Genomic DNA, 14,516 nt, shown 5'->3' with positions numbered 1-14,516 from the left:
ATGATGAGGGCAATGAATGTACAAATGCGCTTTACACAATTGATGTATGTATGGAATGTGATAAGAGTTGTATGAGCCCCTAATAAAATGATTAAGAAAAAAGAAAAGAAAAATCATGTTCTCTGCTCCTCTGAAGATTTACAATGTTTCAGAAGCTCTGGAGAGGTTTGCTGGGAGTCAGAATCCACTCAATGACAGTGGGTTCGATTTGAGTTGGCCCAGTCCTTTCAGATTGAGGCTTCTTGAGCACGCTCTATCACTTTGGGATGCATCTGAGCTGCGATCTTCCATGCTTCCTTTGACTTTAACCTCCCCATTCCATAAACCAGTGACAGGCTAGCCAATCTTGACTCCTGGTAGTCCTACGGGGGTCAGAGTAGAACTGTGGTCCAAGGATTTCCAGTGACTGATCCCCAGGCCTTTCCCTCAAGGCACCTCTGTGTGGACTCAAACCTCCAGCCTGTTAGTGAGCAGTCCTGCATTCATCCCTGGCACCACCCTGGGCCTCTCTAGACGCAGTTCCTGGGGACCTTGATCCTATGCAGTTCCCTCTTCTCAGTAAGATGAACTGGAGCATGACTTAGATGGAGTTTGGAAAGCACTGTTTCTCATGGGAAATGGAGGCATGGGCACCATGGCCCTTGAGTAGCACATGCTCTCTGCATGGGATGCCCATTACCAATCCTGCTCTAACCTCCTTCTCTCCACCATGACCCACCTCAGATCACCTCTCATTTCCATGTTAAACAGCCTCAGACCCTCTGTTTGGCCTCACGTGTCATTGTTTCCAAACCCCCCACCATTTTGCTCATCACTTGCTGGCAGGATAATTATTAATCTGGACCTTTGGGTGCCTGCAAACCATATCCTTCCAATATGTCCGTGGGTCAGCCCACCTGTGCCCTCTGGAGTAAGTAAGAAGGTGGCCTGGAACCACTTTGGGCAGGTTTCGGGTTTTTTGTTCCTGTGCACGTAACATGAAGACGGGTCCCCATCACTATCAGATAATTATTCTTTCTCACAGTGGAATATGTTATGTTCAGCAAGGCAGAAGTTGCCCTGAGGAAGGACTAGAATATATACAATCTGCTCTATATTTAAAAAATGAAAACGAAAATGGGAGGAAGAAGGAACAAATAAAAAAATAAATAAAACAAACCTCCACAACTTACTTTTCCCTTTCTGTGCTGTTTAGATAAACATCCTCACCCCCAATTACACAGCTCCTGCTGATGGCAAATGCTTTTCTCCCTACAGAAATCACTTCTGAAAAGCAGACATTTAACATCTCCAATCTGTTTCTGAAGCCGAGATTAAATTACATTCTGTTTTGAAGGAATCGAAAACACACTTGTTAATATAATAAATGCCTTCCGTTAGTTCTAGAATTTGTCTTTGTGAGGCACATAATTCAAGAATTATCCATTACGGTTGAAAAAAAATTGAGCCGCCTGGATCTGTGCTAATATCTGTAAGCAATAAGTCTTCGATTTCCTCCGTACTTCCTTACTGGCCATACATGGGGGGCAATCATTCCAAAATCCGAGCCTGTTTTCTGCTGTTGGACTATTGTTCATGTGGATTTATGAAGCAACCAAAAGGCATTTTCTTGATTTTCATCATTTAAGCTCACAGTCCGGTGATGACACTCAGCAAAACCCCAGCAAGTGCGATGCTTAAGCTCTGGGGCTTTGATTCCATATCTGTCATCTTTACAAAGCGGCTTTCCTGCCTTCAACTTTCAGTAGGGTCCTTTATCGAGAGGAAAGATGGGAGGGAGGAAAATGCTCATTTACTATGTATTTGTGAAACCACACACATTTGCAATGAATCTTACCTGACAATGTGTAAAGGATACAAAGCATTATCAAAGTGACCAATTTTGATGATGTGGAGAGAAGTGTCCGTGTGCAAATTGCCTCCTCTTTCCAAATCGCTGCTGCCACACTGGCTATGGCTGACGCCTTTCTCCCTGGGGCAATAGGAAGCTGGGGGAAGCAGCCAGCGCTCCTCTAGAATAGCAGCCCCGCCACCTTTGGGGCAGCTGTAGACTGTATATCATGAGGTCCTCCTTGTGATTTAGACTCCTGGACACAGTTACCACCACTCTGAGAGAAGCGGCGTAGGAAAGGAATCCCCAATTATACTCAAAAGTGGTTTCTTGTCTTCTGAGTCTTGCATTTAGGTATCTCTCACTTGAGATCAGAGAATCCTGTGAGGCAAGAGAGCATTGCTCGTCTGTGACTCACTCCTTCCTCCAGCTGTCTGTGGGATTTACCACCGGAGGAGTTTGGAAGTAGTTTTGTGTTAGGAGGGAATGCTTCCAACTCTGATCCAGGAAGGAGGCTTGTGGCGTAGCCCTGCTGTGATTCAACCAAGGCCTTGCGGGTGGCTGTGGGCTTCATGGCAGGGATCTTTGAGACCCTTGGATGATGCTAGAACAGGGCGTGGAGTCTGAAGAAAAGGAGTGGGAATCCCAGCCTGTGTGGATTTATCGCAACCCTGTATGGAGTCAAGACCCCCTGGGATGGCTATGGGTTGGTCACTGGGTTACTAGCCCCAAGATCAAAATCCACCAGCCTCTTTACAGGAGAAAAAGGGAGCTGTCTGCTCTGTACAGGTCTACAAACTCAGGAATCCAAAACGCAGTTCTACCTGTCCTAAAGAAGATCGCTATGCATCAGAATCAACTCAATGGCCGTGGGTTTGGGGTGGCTGCGGTGTAGCGGTTATGCATTGAGCTGTGATTGGGAAGATCAGACGTGTGAAACTGCCCTCTGCTCCCTGGGAGAAGGCGGGGCTTTCTATACCCATAAAGGATTACAGCCTCAGAAACTCAAAGGGGCAGGTCTACCCTGTTTTATAAGGGTCGTGATGAGCGAGCAGTGAGTTTGGTTTTTGTGTTAGTCCGGGTAGACTAGAGAAATAAATTCATAGACACTCACATGTGTATAGGAAAGAGCTTTATATAAAGAGTAATTATACATTAAGAAAACATCCCAGACCAGTCCAAATCAAGTCCATCTGTCCAATATTACCCCATAGGTCCAATACTAGTCCATATATTCCTCTTTGAACTCATGCAGCCATACAGTAATGCCAAATTCAGGAAGATCACAGGCCAGTGGGTCTTGTGAATCCAGTGGCTATAGAAGCATCTCAGCACTGGCAGGGGTCTCCATGTGGCTCCTCCAACTCCCAGGGCTCTGGCTGTATCAGCTTAGCTCCATCAGGATCCTTGTCGGTAATGTCTCACAGGGAATGAGCATTCCCGCCCCCCTCCAGTGAGCTATTTATCTCCTTAGCACTTCCTAATGAGGTCATCAAGCTGCGACCTGATTGACAGGCTAGGCTTCATCCCTCAACAAGTTGGCACCAGATTACATAACTACCACAGGTTTTTTCGTATGGAGTCAAGGCTATCCCTAGTTGACACAAATGGTTAAGCACTCAACTATTAGCCTAAAGGTTCTAGACCTTCTTAATGCCGCGACCCTTTAATACAATTCCTCATGTTGTGGTGACCCCAACCATAAAATTCTTTTTGTTGCTACTTTATCACTGTCATTTTGCTACTGTTATGAATCAGCATGTAAATATTTGATAGACAGGATGTATTTTCATTGCTGCAAATTGAATATCATTAAAGCATAGTGATTCATCACAAAACAATATGCCATTATATCTTATGAAATATTTATTTCTAATGACAAATAAGTGAAATTTTGTCTTGAAGCATAATGTAGCATGGGTAATAGTCTTCCCGCCAGGTACTCATATGTGGGTGGACCTACATGTGGGCGGACCAGTCTGGAGACGGATAGAGGAGCAGTCTCATTTCCTAAGACCATCAGAAATAAGTGTTTTCCGATGGTCTTAGGTGACCCCTGTGAAAGGGTCGTTCGACCCCCAAAGGGGTCGCGAGCCACAGGTTGAGAACTGCTGGCTTGAAGGATGGTGGTTCGACTGCACCCAGAGGTGCCTCAGAAAACACCTTGGCGACTACTTCTGAAAGCCGCAGCCTTGAAAACTGTCCGGTCACGTCGGACACGGGGTCGCCAGAGGTGGAATGGATTCCATAGCAACTGACAGTGAGAACACCACGGAGACAGGGAGCCGACTTGCATTCCCAGGAGCCCACCAAATCTGGTATCTACCCATCTTCCCTCGGCTGGCAGTGCTTGTGACCAGTGCACGACGGGAGGGGAAACAGGGACCAACAATGGGCAGGTCCATTGCATTCTACTCCTTGTAGGAGGCATGTTTATATGTGATCTGTGGTTTTCAATGGTGCCGGATCTGCTGCTTTTCCAAACACAGCCTCTCGTGAACCCAATGCTATAAACCCCTGCTGCGATAGGGAAATATGAAAAAAGAAAAAAAAAACTCCATGCTCCCTGGTGCCTGATGTTCCGCCCCCAGGAAGTGGCTGATGTGGGGCCGGCCAAAGCACCCTCACTTTGAGAGATGGCTGGCCACGATCCTGTGGGCTCTGTTTCTGAGAAACTCGGAAGTCCTCCTGTGGGATTGCCCACGATTCCAGAAAGCCTGCGTTTTGTTTCATTCCGCCGTCATGGTGGCTGAGGTCAGACATGTTTTCTGTGTGACTAACTCCCTTTCCTGAAATCAAAACCAGGAGAAACCAGCACCAAACACACTTGGCATGGCCCAGTGGTCGCTGATTTCCCCCCATCCACCAATGTGTGCCTCTTGCGCTTTCAGCTTGATGAGCTCATGCCATAAAGTTAATTCCCATTAGTTGTATCATTACCCTTTATCTGGCTTCCCTTGGGGCACTAGTGAAACACTGGAACATACGCTTTAAAAAAATTTTTTTTATGAAACTGCTCTATAATAAAATAACTTTTAAATGATAGATTAGATCTTAAAATATATGAACAGCTTATGTTAGCACTTGCCTGAGAAACTTCACCCCACCTGTGTGGTTCTGACTCCATTTCTGATTAAAGAGAGAGAGAGAAAAAATGCTGCTGTGAGCGTTTGACTTCCGATTTTCCATAATTCTTATTTGTAAGCACTTTTGTGCTGGTACCGCCTTATAATTTACTAAGTGCTTTGCTCTTAAAGCGCACTTAGCAAAAAGAGGTGCAGGGAAATTACATCTGGCAATCAAGCCAGTAAATTGAACTCCAGGACCCAGGCAGCTAGGTCAGTGCTTGTTTCCGGTTCTTACCCCTGTCACCGGCAACAGGTGGCCGTGGGCTGCTGGTGACCATGTTGAAGGAGGCTCGAGGTGACCTCCTGCCGCTCAGCTGTCATTTGGAGCTCTGATGCCCCTTGGAATGCATTAGAGAGGCTCATTCAGAACCAGAGTAAACATAGCACAGCCAATGGGAAGCTCAGGAAAACCACCTAACAAGAAGTCATGTGGTCTTAGTTTCCTGTGGAGCCAACTAGCTCAGTCCTGGTGGGGGTGGGCTCGGGGGGACATGTGGGATGAGAAAATCACTGCCTTAAAGAATGTGCCAATAATCTTGTCCATGACCTGTGCTCCCGCCGTGTCTAAATATGTCACCTGCCCTGTGCCTAGCACAGGCATCTCTGGTGATGCAAATGATTAAGCAGCCAGGTAGTAACTGCTGTGTTGGCTGTTCAAACCCACCCCGAGTTGTCTAGGAAGACAGAGCAAGAGACCTTCTTCTGAAAGGTCACAGCGTTGAAAACCCCACGGGGTGTTCTGGTCAACCCACATGGGTCATCGCCATGAGGTACAATTGACAAAAGACAAGCTAACAAGCACAGGCCTAAAATGACCACGTAACTCATCTCTGAGGAGACCCGTTTGAGAGCGAAATAGAAAGCTTTTCATAGCTACACATGAAAAGTGTCGGTACATGAAGAAGGTTTGGGGGACCCTGGAGCTAAAAGGCCTGTCACCTTCTCCGATAGTGGCCATCAACTTAAAGCCTGCACTTCCGGTGGTTAAAAAGAACCCCAGAGCCACCGGGTGGATTCTGACTCACAACCAAGAGTACACCTCTTCCTTAAGGGTTCAAATCTGTACCAGAGCAGCCAGGCTTATCTTCCTCCCTTGAAGGTGGGTCTGAACCTCCATCCTTGTAGTAAGCAACCCAGCGCTTCACCCCTGTGGTACCAGGGCTCCTTCAAAGAGACCACAGAGGCATACTACAAGATCTAAGAGCACCCTGAGTCATCAGTGCTAAGACCACCCCAACATGCTGCCTTTCCCCAAAAGCCAGTGGTCTGACCTTTCTGGCTGCCAACGGGAAGGAAGATATACGATATTGTGTTTACTTTGTCTTCTCAAGAGTCAGTATGGGAAAATAGCAAAGTGTGTGGGCTGTGAAGCCAGACTGACTTGATTTAAACCTAGCATCCTAGTTACTAGCTGTGGGTCCTCGAGCAAGTTACTTAATATTTTGTTCCTCAGTTTACTGAGTGGGGAACAAAGAGAATTCCAGATGGTTCTATGAATGGCAATGAAACAAGAAATAAAAGGCAAGCTGTTATCATTTATTAAATGGTTACCTATGTTATTATATAATGGTCACATTCATTAAATACCTACCAGTGTCAGATCCCGCATGATGACTTCCACCTTACCAGCAATTCTTCCAGGGCCATGTTTTCATCGCCCCCTTAATCATTTATCATCATTGCTGTATTTGTTTCAAAGTGTGGATATTAAAGCTCTGTGACAGTGTGTCTCAGGGCCATTCAGAAGAATGAGAATCCCAAGTGGCCCATCATTGACTTTGGAGCCTGAACTGAGGTGCCTCTCACCGGGTATAAGTGTATCCTGCCGCAGTCAGAGCTCAAGTTAAACTTAGCACAGTTGCTTCACTGCAAACACCCCCTAGAGAAGTTTGGCCCTTGCCTGGAAGTTTGTAAGAAAGCATTTTAAATGTTTTTGTCTGTGGGACTCACGGGCATCGCAACGTGACTGGGCTAGTCACTGAATCTCCCTGTGCTTGAGTTGCTCGTCTGTAAAGTGGGCTTCCAACATACACCTACCCTGTGGCCGTTCTGTGAGCATTCAGTGGGATAAGTGCAAAGCCGTCAGAGTGGTGCCTGGCATGTGGCAAGTGTTCAGTAACTGTTAGCCATCAAGATCATGCTCCAAGCTGGTACCCAGAGATCAAAGAACCGAGAAGACAGTAGCCACATCATTGAGTTGGGAGGAAGATGGGAAACGTCGGGATGTCTCTGACACACGAGAGGAAAGATGGATGGTACAAACAGAACATTCTCCTTTCCTACCCTCATAAAGAATCTTTTGGAGGATAGGACTCAGTCCCAGGGTGGGTGGTACAAATGGTCAATGCTTTTTACTGCTAGTCAAAAGATTGATGGTTCAAATCCACTCAGAGGTGTCTCAGAAAAAGATCTGATCTTCTAAAAAAAACTCAGCCATCAAGAATCTATGGAGCCCAGTTAAATCTGACCCACAGAAGGTGGCCATGAGGCAGAATCAGGTTGGAGATGGTGTCTTTTTGTGTAGGAGGAAGATGAGCACTTGTCAAACAACCTGGCATTGATTCCAATTGCAGGATCCCTCCCCGTTACTTACAGAGTAGGAAGCGATGTGTCTGTTCACACAAGCATCATTGAAAGCCAAGTCTGGTATTTCTGCCCTTGCCTAAACTTGACACCCCTACTTCCTTCCTCATTGCCCATGTATTTGGTAACATTTGCAGGCAAGGTTTCTCTGTAGCCTTGCTGCTGTGGATCTACCTGGAAAGTGCATCTAAGGCGGCCCAGGAACACACCTGAAGAAAGGTTGCTCATGTGTAAAGTGAAGAGGTTGGGTTCACTGGATGACCTCTAAGGCACTTCCCAGCTCTAGCATTCTCTGGGTCTGTGATTCTGAGACATCTCTGGATTACCAGGGCACCCAAGGCTGAGCCAGTTGCATTTCTCATGCACAGTGGGCTGCAGAGAAGCAATTGGTGGGAATTAACGTCTCAAGTCCGGAGAGTTGCAGTCTGTCCTTGCTGCTTATTATGGAGCCGAAGGTCATGCTTTGGCAGAGTCTTATGTGTCCGTCTCCTCCATAAACCTCATTCAGGCTGCCTGGAGAATCAACATCTTTCATTCAAGAGGAGAACAAGGTGGGGAGAGGACAATGGAATATTTTAACGCAGGCAAACAGCTTTAGGAGTCAAATAGCTTTGTTCAGCTTTCCCTTGCAACAGGGCTGTTTGATCCTCTTAGCAGTGGGTGGGAAACTTTAGAACTATTTCACTTGTAAAGCTAAACTCTGGGTTTGATTTTCCATGCACCAGCTTCTAGAAGGCATTACATAAACACTGTGGAACACTAACTGGAGATCCTGGGTTGAAATGACTGAGGACAATAGGTCCCGGAAGTAGGGATGAAGGTCACAGACTTTGTTCTGTCCAGCCAACGAGATGCAAATCTAACACCTGGTAGGGTGGGGGATGTGGATTCTCTATCAGGACATATAACAAATTCCCTATATGTCATATTGAGCATGGAACTAGGTCAGGCAGTAGGGAGGCTTCTCCCACTCCCCAGAGACCTAATTCAATTGCACCTCCTGTTAGGAATACATGTATCCTCCAGTAAGTCATAGCTCTATACTATTAGAATGGCATACTCTATACGCTGAAGAGACCTTTGCAATGGGCCCTCCTGTCAATTGGTTAGAGAAATGGTTGATTCCATCTATTCCTGCTGTCTCTCTTATTTATATCCCATGATTTGGCTTCAGGATTCATTCATGATTTCAAAGTCAACCCTCAATACATAGGGTGGGGGTGGGGTCATTGTAACAAGCAGGTAAGCAGTGAGACTCACAACCAATGTGCCAGGGTTCAAATCCCACCTCTGTCTCATCAGCTATGTAACCCTGACAAGTTACTGATTATTTTTTGCCTGCATCTCCCTGTCTGCAAAAGGGGAGATGAAATATCACTTATTTTTAGCATTATATGAGCATATAACTGTAGATCAGTATCTGCAGTCTGTCATACTACAGTGGCTTACATGTTACTTTGATACTGGAAGTCACATTGGTGTTTTCAAGTATCAGGAGGGTCACCCAGGCTTAGCAGGTTTAAGTGGTGCTCACCAACTAAGATAGACTAGGGGGGAAAGCCTGGTGATGTAATTTTGAAAGTTAGCCACTAGATAGCTCTTTGGGTCACCATAGAAGATCATTCAATTCCGTTCTGGAAGATGAGAACCATAGGTGATGAGACATTCACAATATGAGGGGGTACCTCCTCCAAAAAAAACCCAAAATGGAAAAGAGCTCTGCCTAAGCAACTCGCTCTGAGTTAGTGCACCCAGTGGCATCACCTGGGAAGGTTTTCTCTGGTCACAATTGATTTTTTTCACACAAGCAGGTTTGCTCAAACCTTGTATTTCATGATGGCCAGTTTAAGAAAACAGCATGCAGCTGTGAAATTTTGCTTCCTGCTCAGGAAAAATGCCGCAGAAACTGTTGTGATGTTGAACACAGCTTACAAGGACAATGTTATGGGAAAAACTCAAGTGTATGAATGGTTTTCTCATTTCAAAACAGGTGAAATGTCGATCGATGACAAACCTGGTTCTAGACATCTGTCAACTTCCCAAAAGGACGAAAATGTAGACAAAATTCATGCTCTTGTGCTCCAAGACTAACAAAGGACCATTAAAGAAATGGGGATGTTATCAAGACTATGTTGGAACTCAGTTCGGTGAATTTTAATGGAAGATTTTGGAATGAGAAGAGTCACTGCAAAATTTTTGCCTCAGGTTCTGACTGACCAGGAAAAAGAGTGTCAAGTGGAAACATGCCATGCATGCTTTGAAAGAACAGCTCTAAAGTGACCCAACGTTACTGGTGATGAGTCATGGCATTATTCTGACAACCCTGAAAGCAAACATCAATCAAGCCAGTGGAAGTCGCCATTGTCACCTCACCTAAAAAACTTGTCAAGTGAAATCAAAGATCAAGACGATGCTCACTTGGTTTTTGATGTGAGGGAGATAGTGCATTTGGAGTTCATTCCACCAGGTCAGACTGTTAATCATGCTTTCTATTTAGAGCCTCTGAAAAGATTTTGCAAGAATGTTTGACAAAAAAAGCCTAATTTGTGGCAGACAGGGGACTGGTTTTGCCACCATGACAATGCACCTGCTTGTGCAGCCATCTCAGTGCACCAGTTTTTGGCAAAAAATAGCATGCCTCTCTTGTCCCACTTACCTGACTCACCAGACCTTGCTCCATGCTACTTCTTTTTGTTTCCATGAAGGAAGAGGGACATGAAAGGACAGAGATTTGACAACATGGAAGAGGTGAAGAAAAAAATGAGGGAGGTGCTGTCAGCCATCCAAACAGACAAGTTTTAAAAATGTTTCCAAGAATGGAACGGCAGATTTGACAAATGTACTAAGTGTAATGGAGAGTACTTTGAAGGTGATAAGGTTGTTATGTAATAAATAAATAAATAATGTTGAGAAAAAAATCCTTTGGGGTGGGTATCCTCTCATACGTAGTCCCTCCAATAATAGTCTTAGACAACCAATGATCATGAACATAGGACAATGCAAGACAACATTTTGTTATGTTGTACCCAAGTGTAACATGAATCAGAGCAACTAACTTGATAGCAACTGACACCAAGAACAATATAACTAAATGAACAAGTAAAGACACACACATATGATTCAAACATATATGCATGCATATACATGCGCATAGATGTAAGGAGCCTTAGGAGTACAATAGGTATGTGCTTGGCTGCTGAAAACAAGTTTGGTAGTTTAAACCCATGTCATGGCTCTGAGGGAGAAAGGCATGGTAATATGCCTGTATAAAGAAGGTAGTCTTATGCGATAAGGTAGATCTGTGCTGCAGCTTCTAAGACTGTAACTCCCTACAGGAATAGAAGGCTTCCTCTTTCTCCCAAGAAGTGGCTGGTGGCTTTGAACTGCTAACCTCCCAGTTAGCAGCTCAACATATAACCCACTATACCACCAAGGCTTTTTCTATAACTATTACAGACCACAAACGAAAAGAAAGACTTGTGGAGCAGTTCTACTTGGTACACGGGATAACTGTAAGGATGGACTCACAGAGAGCCAGCAACAATGCAAACCACACACAGGCGTGGATAGTTTTTCTTTGCATTTTTTAAAAAGGATGATTTCATAGAAGTAGAATTTCTGGATTCAAAGATATGTGCAATTTAAATTTTAATTAATATTGTAAAATTGTTCCACAAACATTTTATATTTATTTATATATACCACCAAGAGTATATAGCAGTGTCCTTGGTCCTCACTGAATTCCCATGTACACGTGGATCCATTTCTACATTTTCTGCCCAGTTCCCTGTTCTGGGGTCCACACTGTTAAACTATTGTGACTTCAGAGCCTGTTTTGGTTTCAGGGCACTGTCCTTTCACGTGTTACCAGGTAAACTATCTTGACCATTCACTATCTTCCCTATCAAGATCAGGAGTAATTAAGAAAGACAACAGCTTTGGGCTTTACGTAATAATAAAAAGAAAATCAGCTGAAAAAGAAAGAAAGGGAGAAAGAAAGAAAGAAAGAAAGAAAGAAAGAAAGAAAGAAAGAAAGAAAGAAAGAAAGAAAGAAAGAAAGAGAGAAAGAGAGAAAGAAAGAAAGGAATTATCCCAAGTAATAGGAGTCCCAGAGACAGGTCTTCCTAGACTGAGTTGATGTAGCTACTTAAAGGCTGAACACTTCAGCCCCATTTCTTCTTCCACTTTTCCAGCACATTGGCCTTTGACGTTACATTTAGCTGTTTGTGGTTCAGCTACCTCTCCTCACGAAGCCAACACACAACTCAATGTGTCTGTTAAAGTAGCAAAGAAGACCATGGTCAGATCTGGAAACTCTGTAGACTCAATATGCAACCCAAGTTCAAAGACCCACATTTACTTTCTATTTAAACAGGATCACCAACTCGAAAGGAAAACCAGGGACTGAGGTTAAGGGTTGACTCAGGAATCAAAGTTGGTCCAGCTCCTGGGCCTTGGTTCTTCTAAAGATGAGAGGATATCAGAAAGATACTACACTGTACCCTTTTACGAAGAATTCAATGCTGTTGCAACATCTTCTTAATGCTTCGGGAAGTTAGCTTTCAACTCACTCTCACTCACTAAACTCAACTCGCTCTCTGTGCAGATTTGAACCAGTGTCTCCTAAATTGTTCTGTCTGAGAGAATCCTTAAACATCACCTCATTCAGATTCCAAACTTTACAAATGAAGAAATCAAACCCAGTTGGTGTCTGAGTAGGGCTAGGATCCCAGTATCTGGCTACTCTTTTACAAAGCAATGGTAGTGCAATAAATAGGTCCAGGCTCCCCTGCTAACCCAAAGCGGGGTCAGCAGGGTGACCCACCAGTACCCCCTCAGGAGGAAGAATTGATGCCCTGCTATCTGCTCCTGTAAAGCTTCCAGCCTAGGAAACTCGATGGGGACAATTCTATTTTGTCACGAGGGGTTGCTACGGGTGGAAATGGACTTGGTAACGCACACCCACCACAGCTACTCTGCCAAGTGCTCTCTGCCAGGGCCAGCTTCCTCACATGGAAAGGACGTGAGCTCCAGATAAATGATGACAATTGTTTCTTTTCTTGTGATCAGTGAATGGACCACTTCCGTGCCACCTCTGGTGGTCAGATGATCAGGGGCTCCCTAAGTAGTGTAGGTCATGTCTACTTCATAGAGGTAAGATGATCTTTGGGTTTTTCTAGGTATTTGCTGGAAATTTCAAGCTTGAAACCCAAAGAGACAAGTTTTTTGTGTCCCTTCTAACTAGTGTGTACTGAGTTAAGAAAGCTTAGAAACCTGTTACATAAAGAAGCCTTCAAGAAGCAAAACTACCCAGATTCCCCCATCCGGTGACCGTCACGGTGAACATTTTCCTGTACTTCTGCAGAGCACATTTCAGCGTTACACAAAGGGTTGTGAAGACAGCACGGGACCGGCAATGCTTTGTTCTATTATGCATAAGGTTTCCATGGCTCCACAGCAGCTAAAAGCAGCCGTTTATGTGTGCCTTCTAAGAACTTAAAATGTGCTCTTTTTTATTTACAGCCTCCTTAAGAATTTTTTTTTAAGATCTGGAAGATCATTTTCCAATCTCCAGAAATTATGTGCGATTTGATTTTTTATAAAGAATACAAAATATCACCCCATATAAATAAGTCACCGTGAGTGAGTCTGCTCAATTGCCTATCTCAAACCTGCAGGTTGGCCACTCGATGTTAAGCATACATCTTTATCCATTTCCAGAAGTAGTTACAAAGATGGTGAGTGAATTGGCTACACACCTCGTGAAGGCACATACCCCTTTACAGTCATTAACACATTTTCCAAAGTGCCCTCCAAAAATCTTACATAATTTCTATAGCCGTCAATTGTAAACCCACCACTCTTCAGGAGATCTGGCTCTTAATGACACTGTGGGGTGGAGCAGAACTTCCTTGTGGGGCATATGTTCCCACATTTTTTTGGCCTTTTATCCCCTTTCCAAGAAAAAAAAATTACTCAGCATCCACTGGCAATTAAAAACTTTGGTACTATAGCCTATAATGCAGGGTAGGTATTGCTTTTGGAGCCCCACTGGATCATTCCAGAACCCACCAAGCAGGGGCAGTATCACTCACTTTGGGAGACACTGCTTTAGGGTTTCCAGAACCAGACTGCTGTATCTTTCTCCCTCAGAACAGTTGGTAGGTTTGAACCCATGGACCTTAAGGTTGGGATCTGTGTGCTTCAACTACTGTGCCACAAGAATCCTTGCCCACAGTATGGGCTATTGTTCATTGTAATCTCAGCTAAGGTATACCTTTGTGACTTCGTTTTACTTGGCCCCATTCACAGCATCATGAATTCTTGTCGTGGCCAAGGCCACATAAGGGGTTCGTGGCCTCACGGGGAAGGGCTGACATGGATTCCGCAAACAGCTTTGCCAACAGGACAAAGCTAACGGATGTGTTCCCTGGAGAGACCTGTTAGCGGTGGACCATGACGAAGCTTGAGGGGACAGAAACAGCAGTGCCTCCAGAAGCGCCCCTGAGGTGCTGGAGGGAGGCAATCCCTCCTTTAATTGCTCTCACCTCCCTCACCTGGGGGTCACTTACCGCCTGCCCACAGAGTTCCCCAGGTAGGGGCTCATTTGCATTTGCTTTTGCTCTTCTTGCTAAGTGAGACGCGAAAGTGAATTTAGAAGCAAACTTAATCCAAGAGCCAGGGAGTGTCTGGATGAGCTTGGTAGAGCTGGGCACTTTGGTTGCTGTTCAATCAATGCAAACAACAGGGTGTTTGGGTTTTCGCTCCCTTTTTCCTTCCCGCTCTGCATACGCTTTAATAACCCAACTTAGTGATAATGAATTCTGGGGCAGAATTAATGTAAAAGAGTAATGGTGATTAGGTAATTATCAAGTACAGAGAGTATTTAACCTTCCCAGTGACAGCACTGCTTAAGACTACCTGATATCATGTGTGCTCCCTGAAAAGAATTAATAATTTTAAAATTATCCAAT

The sequence above is a fragment of the Echinops telfairi genome, unplaced genomic scaffold (assembly GCF_000313985.2).
Source record: "Echinops telfairi isolate 266 unplaced genomic scaffold, ASM31398v2 ScPeMD7_7424;HRSCAF=8462, whole genome shotgun sequence".
NCBI lineage: Eukaryota > Metazoa > Chordata > Mammalia > Afrosoricida > Tenrecidae > Echinops > Echinops telfairi.
The sequence above is the reverse complement of the archived record's forward strand: the minus strand, read 5'-3'. Positions refer to the sequence as shown.